At 43.6% G+C, this 12,294-nt stretch overlaps 3 long non-coding RNA genes across 3 annotated transcripts in view; 1 reads left to right on the top strand and 2 right to left on the bottom strand.

The window, feature by feature from the left end:
* Positions 1–12,294, bottom strand: part of LOC139026613 (uncharacterized) — a 16,737-nt gene that overhangs the window by 3,146 nt on the left and 1,297 nt on the right. The gene's annotated exons all lie outside the window — the stretch shown is intronic.
* Positions 5,129–6,339, bottom strand: LOC139026612 (uncharacterized). Its single transcript, XR_011478463.1, has 3 exons — positions 6,128–6,339; positions 5,863–5,996; positions 5,129–5,554 (listed from the first exon to the last, which is right to left on the bottom strand). It is a non-coding gene; the product is annotated as an uncharacterized lncRNA (long non-coding RNA).
* Positions 6,474–7,163, top strand: LOC112078105 (uncharacterized). The gene is made up of 3 exons (XR_011478464.1): positions 6,474–6,539; positions 6,674–6,802; positions 7,118–7,163. It is a non-coding gene; the product is annotated as an uncharacterized lncRNA (long non-coding RNA).

Here is a 12,294-nt window from a genome sequence, read left to right on the forward strand (position 1 = left end):
GATACTATATTATTAACATATCATTAACTTATAATGTATTTATATTATATTATATTACTTATATTTATATGTATTTTATTATTATTATTATTTACATTATATTATGTATTTTATTATTATTATATTATATATATATATATGTATTTAGTATATAATTATTATTTAACATATATTATTATATGTATTTTTATTATTATTTACATTTATTATATATTTATTTTATATTTAATTATTATTTACATTATTATTATGTATTTTATTATTATTATTATTTACATATATTATATATGTATTTTATTATAAATTATTATTTACTGTTGATATATTATTTTATACTTATTAGTTATTTCAATATTATCATGTTTTTAGGTTCCATTTCCCTACATTCATACACAACAAAAACATAGCTAAATGTAGTTGATGTCGAGTATGATATTAGTGAAATCCTTTTAGAATGCTTATTGTTTTTTGATATTCATAGTATTATAGTTAAGGGATTATTGCTTTTAGGGATTTTTATTTTTCAAACAATACTAAAATGTGACAAGTTTAAAAGGATATACCTTGGGCTAGATTCCATCTGATCTACTGTGAATGACCGATAGCGGTTGTTTTGACGGTGTCGTAGGCGGGAAACTGCATTAGAGCAGTGAGGTGGCAGGATAGCCTAGTGTTTAGAGGTGGCAGTAGCCTAGGGTTAGAGGTGGCAGGTAGTACGCCTAGGTGGTTAGAGGAGTGCAGGTAGCCTAGTGGTTAGAGGAGCAGTGTCAGTTAAGTGGAGAGTACCTATGTGTTAGAGGTGGCAGGTAGCCTAGTGGTTAGAGGTCGGCAGGTAGCTAAGTGAGTTAGAGGAGGCAGGTAGCCTAGCTGTTGAGGGAGCAATGCTAAGTGGTAGAGGTGCACGGTAGCCTAGTGTTAGACGGTGGCAGCGTAGCTAGGTTAAAGGGCAGTACTAGTGGATAGAGTTGTAGAGGACGGCAGGTAGCCTATGGTGTTTTACAGAGGATTATATATTCAACACGTTGACAAGGTAAAAATCTGTCGAAGTTCTAAAATTGAAAAAAATAGATTTTTCTTTTAACTGACTTGCCTAGTTAATAAAAGGCTGTCAAATTCACAAGCGGTTCCCAGGCAATATATACTAAAGCAGCATTGCCAAACACCAGCTGTCGGCTTCGCTTGTAAACAGGTGATTTGATGGAAGGCCCTTATCTTACGACTATTATTTAACACTTAACCTCTCACAGACATCAATCATGAGTATATCCACCTGCACACTATTTATCCGTCAAAATGTTTTATGAAAATAACTAAAAAAACTTTTCTATTTTACAATTTATTTATTTAAATTTTTTATGTTTTATTTTGATCAGATTTCCTCTTTAATTATTAACTGCTGTAACTTTATTACATTTAAAATTTGTTTTGTGCTGATATCACTGAAGTGTCAAAGTGACTGAGGACAAATGTGGACCACTACAATGTTTTAAAACTGTTGTAGAGCCTCTGCGGTTTGTACTTGTCTTGTTATTATTAAATCTAATATTATATATCTACGAGTGTTACATAATATGTCATTTTTTTCCATTACTGTGAATATAATGACACTTTGGGTCGCATGTAATGCTCTCATAAATCATTCTAGGGGTGAGTCTCATAGTGTGGTCTAATATCCTTCTAGGGGTCATCTCAATAGTCTAGTTTTGTTCTCCTAGCGGTGCATCTCAATTGTCGAACTGACTGCCAAACTTAAAATGCTCACTAAGCAGGTCCATCTGACCCAAATCAGTGTGCTGCATTAATAGACAGAAAGAATACTATGGACTCCCCCACATCACTAAGACTATTGAGTCTCACCCCTAGACTTCACATAGAGACTATTGCAGACTCATCCCGAGATCTGACACTACGAGACTATTGAGACTGCCCCATAACTACACTAGAGACTATTGAGACTCACCACTACGACCTACACTAGAGAAATTGAGACTCACCCCTAGACAAACCAGACTGTTGAGACTCACCCCTAGACTACCGCTGAGACGTCACCCTAGACTAACCAACTTGAGACTCACCCCTAGACTAAACCTAACTATTGAGACTCACCCCTTAGAGACTACAAAAGAGACTATTACAATTCCTTGAATTGTTTAACACTCTTTTGTTACTACATGATTTCATGGTGTTATTTCATTAGTTGATGATCTTCACTATTTATTCTACAATGTAGAAATAAGTAAAATAAAGAAAACCCTGGAATGAGTAGGTGTGTCCGAACTTTGACTGGGTTAATGTATATACCCAACACCCGTATTTATCCACACATATTACAGTGAAAAGAGAACACGTATTTGACTCCCTGCCTGATTTTGTACGTTTGCCCACTGACAATTTTTTGGTAGTTTATTTGAACAGTGAGCGAGAATAACAAAACAAAAGAATGCAGAAAAACGCATGTCCAAAATGTTATACATTTATTTGCATTTTAATGAGGAGATAAGTATTGATCCCCTCTCAATCAGAAAGATTCTGGCCCCAGGTGTCTTTATACAAGGCTAACGAAGACTGAGATTAGGAGAGCACACTCTATAAGGGAGTGCTCCTAATCTCATTTCTTACCTGTATAAAAGACACCTGTCCACGAAAGCAATCAATCAATCAGAGTTCCAAACTCTCCACCATGCCAAGACCAAAGAGCTCTCCAAGGATGTCAGGGACAAGCTTGAGACCCTACACAAGGCTGGAAGTGCTAACAAGACCATCGACAAGCAGCTTGTGAGAAAGTGACAACAGATTGGTTATCGCAAATGGAAGAACACAAAAGAAACTGTCAATCTCCCTCGGCCTGGGGGCTCCATGCAGTTCTACCCTCGTGGGTTGCAATGATCCATAGAAGAACGGTGAGGGATCAGCCCAGAAACTACACGGGAGGATCTTGTCAATGATCTCAAGGCAGCTGGGACCATGTACACCACAAGAAAACAAGTGGTAACCACAGCTACGCCGTGAAGGACTGAAATCCTGCAGCGCCGCAAGGTCCCCTACTTCATGAAAGCACATATAACTGCCGTCTGAAGTTTATGCCAATGAATATCTGAAATGATTCAGAGGACAACCTTGTTTTGCAAAGACTTTTGTTGTTCAGATGAACCAAATGGAGCTCTTTGGCATACTCAACTCGCCTTTGAGGAGGAGGCAGGAATCTGCCTATGACCACAAGAACACCATCCCACCGCTTCAAACATGGATGGTGAAACATTATGCTTTTGGGCGTGTTGTCTGCTAAGGGACAGGACACTGCCACCGCATCAAAGGACGCAGTGACGGGCCATTCCTCCTTCACAAAAGCCAGGGCATTGGGTCGTGGTGGGTATTCCAGCATGAACTGAACCCAAAACACATGGCCAAGGCAACCAAGGAGCGGCTCAAGAAGAAGCACAATTAAGGTCTGGAGTGCCTACAGCCAGTCTCCAGACCTTAATCCCATAGAAAATCTGTGGAGGGAGCCTGAAGGTTCGAGTTGCAAAACGTCAGCCTCAACCTAATGACTTGAGAAGATCTGCAAAGCCAACAGAGGTTTTGCACCACGTACTAAGTCATGTTTTGCAGAGGGTCAAATACTCTAATTTCGCCGTCATCAAAAGCTATTAAATTATATAACAAATTTTTGATGCGTCTTTTTCAGGATTTTTTATGTTGTTATCTCCTCTCAACTGTTCAAATAAACCTACTTTAATTATAGCCTGGTCATTTTTCTTTGCAGTGGGCACAATGTACCAAATCAGCAAGGATCAAATACTTTTTCCTCACTGTATTATACACACACTGCTATTAACCCACTACACTTCCCAGCATCTCTACTGCTCTACCCAGCATCCCTTATGCAATATTACCATTACACTATCCTCTAGCTTTACCACTACGCTACCCAGCATCTCTAGCTGCTATAACCACTACACTACCCAGCTCCTCACTGCTATACCACTACGCCTTGAATCTTCTCACCGCCATATTACCACCTACACTACCACACGCATCTCTACTGCTTTACCATACACTGAATCCATCTATCCGACCATATAACCACTTACCCAACATCCTCTACTGCTATACCGCTACACTACCAGCATCCTCTACTGCTTGTACCAACTACACTACCGCAGTTCACTCAACTGCACGTACACTACACACCGAGATATCCTGCTACGTGGTCATATACCACTACACTACCCAGCATCTCCCACTCCGTAGATGTATTAGGTTGATGCTATTGATTGTGTTGATTATAATTGGCATAGGTTGATCGTATATTTATTAATTGATGAATTACGCTATTGAGTTGATTATATGTAACATTATTTATTGGTGATTGATTGACGTGTATGGTGTTGACTTATTCACATTATGTATTATGTAGTTGAGGTATTGATCTTTGATGTATTGGTTGGTAGAAATTGAGTGTCGTTGGTTGCTGATTGGTTTAATGCTTGAATGAATGTATCATTTAGTTAATGTTTTATTTTATTTTATCTTAACCAAGGCCAAGCGCCGGAGTATTGATTAGCTTGGGATGAAAGGTGCCAGAGGTGCCCAGAGCTTAAAACGGCCTAGCTCCTGCAGCTCCAAGAGTGCTAATATATGCAATTATTATTAGAGTATTGGATTCACGAAAACACTCTGACAGTTTCTAAAACGTTTGAATTACTGGTACTGAGTAAAAAACAGCAACTTCACATGCAGGGAAAAAACCTGACAGAATTCCAAACAAGGAAGTTGGAAATTCTGAGGCTCGGGTGGATTTTCAACCAAGCTCCCAATGTAAATCCAAGCCGAGTATGGATTGAGTTCTTCTCACTTAGCCTACCGGCTATCCACTAGATGCTCAAAACAGTCTATAGAAACTTTGCTCTGATGATTCTACTGTCATGAGGGCCGCATGAGAGGAGACATTACAGTCACCAACTTGCATTGATGGTGACAGTGCTACTGACCATGCGCGACTTCACATAAGAGGGAGCTTCGCTCTCCATCGCTCCATCTGAGATCTCCTCTTCTTTATAATAATAATAAAATACATATATAATATATGTAAATAATAATAATAATATAAATACATTTCTTAAAGCTAGAATCCTTAATTGAAACAATAAGAAATTCACACCCCGCCTCTGTTTTGGTAATAAAAATGTACGACAGTTGAGCTAAACTCATGAGGCATTCATATGTTATATTCTATTTGAATCAATGGGTAGATATAATTAATTTATAAGTTAAAAAAAATGGGTGTAGCAACTAAAGCTGGGAAACTGTTGATTGGTTAAACCAATGCCACAGCAGCTATGCCCCAGGCTATTAGCTAGCCTAGCAGCTAGCAGAGCCACAGCAGCTATGCCCCAGGCTATTAGCTAGCCTAGCAGCTAGCAGAGCCACAGCAGCTATGCCCCAGGCTATTAGCTAGCCAGCAGCTGTACCATTAGCAGAGCCAAACTGAGAGGCAAGGCAGCCTGAGAGAAGGCAGTGGCTCGGGGAGCACTTCCTGATGTGGTTGATGACCCTGAAAAAGTAGGAAAAACAGAGATATTGTTCAGTAAATTACAAAAGGGGATTGTCTTTTCATGTTTCTGTTTAAATGTTGACTTTGCTCGTATAGATGTGTACGGTGACAGTGAAACAGGGGCGGACTGGGACCAGAAATTGGCCCATATTGTCTCATTTCCCCCCAAATTATTAACCAGATAATTATAATTTTTACCCCCAGAAAAACACGTTAGACAGGCCCACTGGACTGAAAATGGACCAGCCCATCTGGGCATTTGCCCAAAATGCCAGATGTTCAGTCTGCACCTGGAGATTAATACTTACCAGCACTGATGCTTCCTGATAGAATGTTCAGGGAGGTGAAACTGCTGGTGAGAAGTGCTGGTACGCTGCTTGAGCTGGGAACCGAAGTCTGATTGTCGAACACGACGGTCATGTTGGTAACTACAGATCCACTCCTACTCAGGAGAAGGAGAGAAAATGGACAACCCTCAGAAATCATCATCATCATCATCATCATCAGCATTGTCAAATAACAGAAGGTAGAACAGAAACCTAGTCAACCAGTAATGAGAATTCATACACTTACCGAAACGATCTGACAATGGAACGACGGAAGCCTGGGGTTTTAGCAAAAGCCTTGTTCACCTGCGTTGAAAGATTTAACATAGGATTATGAAAGGTTACATGAAAACAGGGCCCTTGACGGCATTAATAGAAGCTTTGGATTTAAYTSTCTTTCATAGTAAACAGACCTCTCAATAGTACCAATTGACTTTGTTCATTTGAATACATATTGTTGACATTGTTATATGTTGTTTGTAACAATATAGTCTACAAGGACATCAACATTTCCAGAGTATGGCTCACTGATGATAGGGTTTTACAGGAGGCACCACGCTTTGATCAAACTTCTATGTTTAAATCTTTTCAACGCAGGTGAACAAGGTTTTTGCTAAAACCCCAGGCTTCCGTCGTTCCATTGTCAGATCGTTTCGGAAGTGTATGAATTCTCATTACTGGTTGTTAGGTTCCTGTTCTAACCTTCTGTTATTTGACAATGCTGATGATGATGATGATGATGTATGATTTTCGTGAGGGTTGTCCATTTTCCTCCCCTTCTCCTGAGTAGGAGTGGATCTGTAGTTACAACCCATGACCTCGTGTTCGACAATCAACTTGGTTCCCAGCTCAAGCAGCGTACCAGCACTTCTCACCAGCAGTTCCCCTCCCCTGAACATTCTATCAGGAAGCATCAGTGCTGGTAAGTATTCATCTCCAGGTGCGGACTGGCATCTGGCATTTTGGGCAAATGCCCAGTGGGCTGGTCCATTTTATAGCCCAGTGTTTTTCTGGGGGTAAAAATTATAATTATCTGGCTAATAATTTGGGGGAAATGAGCCAATATGTTCAAATGCAGGGCCAATTTCTGGTCCCAGTCGCCCTCTGTTTCACTGTCACGAACACATCTATAAGGCAAAGTCAGCAGCTGTCACCACCACCTCCTCCCTGCAGCAGCTGTCACCACCGCCTCAGCGCTGCAACACCGCTCTGCAGCACTGTCAACACCGCTCCGCAGCAGCTGTCAACACCACCGCTCCAGCAGCTGTCAACACCGCTCCTGCACAGCGTAACACCTCCGCACACTTCCACACCCCTCCTGCAGCAGCTGTCACCACCACCCTCCTGCAGCCAGCTCACCAATCCTACCTGCTCGCAGCAGCACCCTCGCGCATCACTGACCCTCCATCTTCTAGTGAAGAGCAATGAGTTCTTCAGTTCAGTCTCGACCAGACGTTCAATCTCAGATCTTTCCAACCGTCCTCTTCAGAAGTTCAGAATCTGGTGCCAAAGTGACCTCTGAGGTAAGTATCTAGGCGATTCATGCCAGCTGCATCTCAGTGCTAGAGGTGTCACTACAGACCCTGGTTCATTTCCAGGCTGTACACAGCGGTCTAAGGCATGCATCTCAGTGCTAGAGGCTCACTACAGACCCTGGTTCATTCCAGGCTGTATCACAGCGGTCTACGGCACTGCATCTCAGTGCTAGAGGCGTCACTACAGACCCTGGTTAACCAGGCTGTATCACAGCGGTCTAAGGACTGCATCTCAGTGCTGAGGCGTCACTACAGACCCTGGTTCAATTCCAGGCTGTATCAAACCGGCCGTGACTTGGGAGTCCCATAGGGCAGTGCACAATTGGCCCAAGCGTCGTCTGGTTAGGGTTTGGCCGAGGGGTAGGCCGTCATTAGTAAATATTTGATCTTAGCTGACTTGCCTAGTAAATAAAGTTAATAAATAAATGTAATTGTCCTTGTCCTTTCGAACCTAGTACATGCCTCCTGTAAACCCTATCATCAGTGAGCCTGTACAATGCCTCCTGTAAAACCTATCTAGTGAGCCTGTACATGCCTCCTGTAAAACCCTATCATCAGTGAGCCTGTACATGCCTCCTGTAACCCTTCATCAGTGAGCCTACATCCTCCTGTAAAACCCTATCATCAGCTGAGCCTGTACATGCCTCCTGTAAAACCCTATCATCTAGTGAGCCTGTACATCCTCCTGTAAAACCCTATCATCAGTGAGCCTGTACATGCCTCCTGTAAAACCCTATCATCAAGTGAAGCCTGTAACATGCCTCCTGTAAAACCCTATCACAAATCAAATTCCAAATCCCACATCTAATCCAATTTTATTTAGTCACATTACACATGGTTAGCACGATTAGTTAATGCGAGTTAGCGAAATGCTTGTGCTTCTAGTTCCGACATGCAGTAATAAGCCCAAGTAATCGTAACCCTAAATTCACAACTACTACTTAATACACACCACAAGTGTAAGGAATAAAAGAATATGTACATAAAGATATATGAATGAGTGGTGGTACAGAACGGCATAGGCAAGATGCAGTAGATGGTATGAGTACGGTATATCATATGAGGATGAGTACTGTAGGGTATGTAAACATAAAGTGGCATAGTTTAAAGTGCTAGTGGTACATGTATTACATTAAAGATGGCAAGATGCAGTAGATGATATAGAGTACAGTATATACATATATGAGATGGGTAATGTAGGGTATGTAAACATTATATTAAGTGGCATTGTTTTAAGTGGCTAGTGGGTACATTTTTACATAGTTTCCATCAATTCCCATTTTTAAAGTGGCTGGAGTTGAGTCAGTATGTGGCAGCGGCCGCTAAATGTAGTGGTGGCTGTTTAACAGTCTGATGGCCTTGAGAGTTGAAGCTGTTTTTCAGTCTCTCGGTCCCTGCTTTGATGCACCTGTACTGACCTCGCCTTCTGGATGATAGCGGGGTGAACAGGCAGTGGCTTGGGTGGTTGTTGTCCTTGATGATCTTTATGGCCTTCCTGTGACATCGGGTGGTGTTAGGTCCTGGAGGGCAGGTAGTTTGCCCCCGGTGATCGTTCTGCAGACCTCCCTACCCTCTGGAGAGCCTTACGGTTGTGGCGGAGCAGTTGCCGTACCAGGCGGTGATCAGCCCGACAGGATGCTCTCGATTGTGCATCTGTAGAAGTTTGTGAGTGCTTTTGGTGACAAGCGAATTTCTTCAGCCTCCTGAGGTTGAAGAGGCGCTGCTGCGCCTTCTTCACGACGCTGTCTGTGTGGGTGGACCAATTCAGTTTGTCCGTGATGTGTACACCGAGGAACTTAAAACTTTCCACCTTCTCACTACTGACCCGTCATGTGGATAGGGGGGTGCTCCTCTGCTGTTTCCTGAAGTCCACAATCATCTCCTTTGTTTTGTTGACGTTGAGTGTGAGTTATTTTCCTGACACCACACCCGAGGGCCCTCACCTCCTCCCTGTAGGCCGTCTCGTCGTTGTTGGGTAATCAAGCCTACCACTGTGTGTCATCCACAAACTTGATGATTTGAGTTGGAGGCGGCATGGTCCACGCAGTCTGGGTGAACAGGGGTACAGGAGAGGGCTCAGAACGCACCCTTGTGGGGCCCCAGTGTTGGATCAGCGGGGTGGAGATTGTTGTTACCTACACCTCACCACCTGGGGGCGGCCCGTCAGGAGTCCAGACCCAGTTGACAGGGCGGGGTCGAGACCCAGGGTCTCGAGCTTGATGACGAGTTTGGAGGGTACTAATGGTGGTTTAAATGCTGAGCTGTAATCGATGAACAGCATTCTCACATGGGTATTCCTCTTGTCCAGATGGGTTAGGGCAGTGTGCAGTGTGGTTGCGATTGCGTCGTCTGGGACCTATTGGGTCGGTAAGCAAATTGGGAGTGGTCTAGGGTGTCGGTAGGGTGGAGGTGATATGGTCCTTGACTAGTCTCTCAAAGCACTTCATGATGACGGAAGTGAGTGCTACGGGGCGGTAGTCGTTTAGCTCAGTTACCTTAGCTTTCTTGGGAACAGGAACAATGGTGCCCTCTTGAAGCATGTGGGAACAGCAGACTGGATAAGATTGATTAATATGTCCGTAACACACCAGCCAGCTGGTCTGCGCGATGCTCTTGAGACGCGGCTGGGAATGCCGTCTGGGCCCTGCAGCCTTGCGAGGGTAACACGTTTAAATGTTTACTCACCTCGGCTGCAGTGAAGGAGAGCCCGCAAGGTTTTGGTAGGGGCAGTGTCAGTGGCACTGTATTGTCCTCAACAGCGGCAAAAAAGTTGTTTAGCCTGTCTGGGAGCAAGACATCCTGGTCCGCGACGGGGCTGGTTTTCTTCTTTGTAATCCGTGATTGACTGTAGACCCCCCACATACCTCTTGTGTCTGAGCTGTTGAATTGCGACTCGATTTTGTCTCTGTACTGGGACTTAGCCTGTTTGATTGCCTTGCGGAGAGAAATAGCTACACTGTTGTATTCGGCATGCTTCCGGTCATCTTGCCCTGGTTAAAAGCAGTGGTTCGCGCTTTCAGTTTCACGCGAATGCTGCCGTCAATCACGGTTTTCTGGTTTGGGAATGTTTTAATCGTTGCTGTGGTACGACATCGTCAATGCACTTCCTAATGAACTCGCTTACCGAATCAGCATATTCGTCAATATTGTTGTTGACGCAATGCGAACATATTCCAATCCGCGTGATCGAAGCAGTCTTGAAGCGTGGAATCAGATTGGTCGGACCAGCGTTGAACAGACCTGAGCGCGGGAGCTTGTTGTTTAGTTTCTGTTTGTAGGCTGGAATCAACAAAATGAGTCGTGGTCAGCTTTTCCGAAAGGGGGCGGGGAGGGCCTATATGCGTCGCGGAATTAGTATAACAAGGATCTAGGTTTTTCCAGCCCTGGTAGCACAATCGATATGCTGATAGAATTTAGGGAGTTTTGTTTTTAGATTAGCCTTGTTAAAATCCCCAGCTACGATGAATGCAGCCTCAGGGTGTGTGGTTTCCAGTTTACAAAGAGTCAGATAAAGTTCGTTCAGGGCCATCGATGTGTCTGCTTGGGGGGAATATATACGGCTGTGATTATAATTGAAGAGAATTCTCTTGGTAGATAATGCGGTCGACATTTGATTGTGAGGAGTTCTGATCAGGCGAACAGAATGACTTGAGTTCCTGTGTGTTGTTATGATGATCACACCACGTCTCGTTAATCATAAGGCATACCCCCCCGCCCCTCTTCTTACCAGAAAGATTGTTTGTTCTGTCGGCGCGATGCATGAAGAAACCAGCTGGCTGCACCGACTCCGTTAGCGTCTCTTGAGTTAGCCATGTTTCCGTGAAGCAGAGCACGTTGCAATCCCTGATGTCTCTCTGGAATGCTACCCGTGCTCGGATTCATCAACCTTATTGTCAAGAGACTGGACATTGGCGAGTAGTATGCTAGGGATGGAGCGCGATGTGCCCGTCTCCGAAACCTGACCAGGAGAACCGCCACGTTTTCCCTTTTACGGCGTCGCACAGGGTCGCCGCTGGGATCAGATCCATTGTATTGGGTGGAAGGCAAAACACTGGATCCGTTTCGGGAAAGTCATATTCCTGGTAGGAACGATGATAGAGTTGACGTTAATCGTATATTCAGTAGTTCCCCCGACTGTATGTAATGAAACCTAAGATTGCCTGGGTACCGATGTAAGAAATACACATAAAAAAACAAAATACTGCATATTTTCCAAGGAACGCGAAGCGAGGCGCCATCTCGTGTCGGCCGCGGATGGTAAAACCCTATGTACATTGAGCCTGTACATGCCTCCTGTAAACCCTATCATCAGTGACCATACATGCCTCCTTAAAACCCTATCATAGTTGAGCCTGTACATGCCTCCTGTAAAAACCCTATCATCAGTGAGCCTGTACATGCCTCCTGTAAAACCCTATCATCAGTGATCCTGTACATGCCTCCTGTAAAACCCTATCATCAGTGAGCCATGTACATGCCTCCTGTAAACCCTATCATCAGTGAGCCTGAACATGCCTCCTGTAAAACCCTATCATCAGTGAGCCTGTACATGCCTCCTGTAAATCTATCATCGTGAGCCATACATGCCTCCTGTAAAACCCCTATCATCAGTGAGCCTGTACATGCCTCCTGTAAAAACCCTATCATCAGTGAGCCTGTACATGCTCCTGTAAACACCTATCAGTGATCCTGTACATGCCTCCTGTAACCCTATCATCAGTGAGCCTGTACATGCCTCCTGTAAAACCTATCATCAGTGAGCCTGAACATGCCTCCTGAAAACCCTATCATCAGTGAGCCTGTACATGCCTCTGTAAAATCCTATCATCAGTGAGCCAACATGCCTCCTGTAAAACCCTATCATCAGTGAGCTGTACAT

Source organism: Salvelinus sp. IW2-2015, unplaced genomic scaffold, assembly GCF_002910315.2.
Source record: "Salvelinus sp. IW2-2015 unplaced genomic scaffold, ASM291031v2 Un_scaffold5261, whole genome shotgun sequence".
Classification (NCBI taxonomy): domain Eukaryota; kingdom Metazoa; phylum Chordata; class Actinopteri; order Salmoniformes; family Salmonidae; genus Salvelinus; species Salvelinus sp. IW2-2015.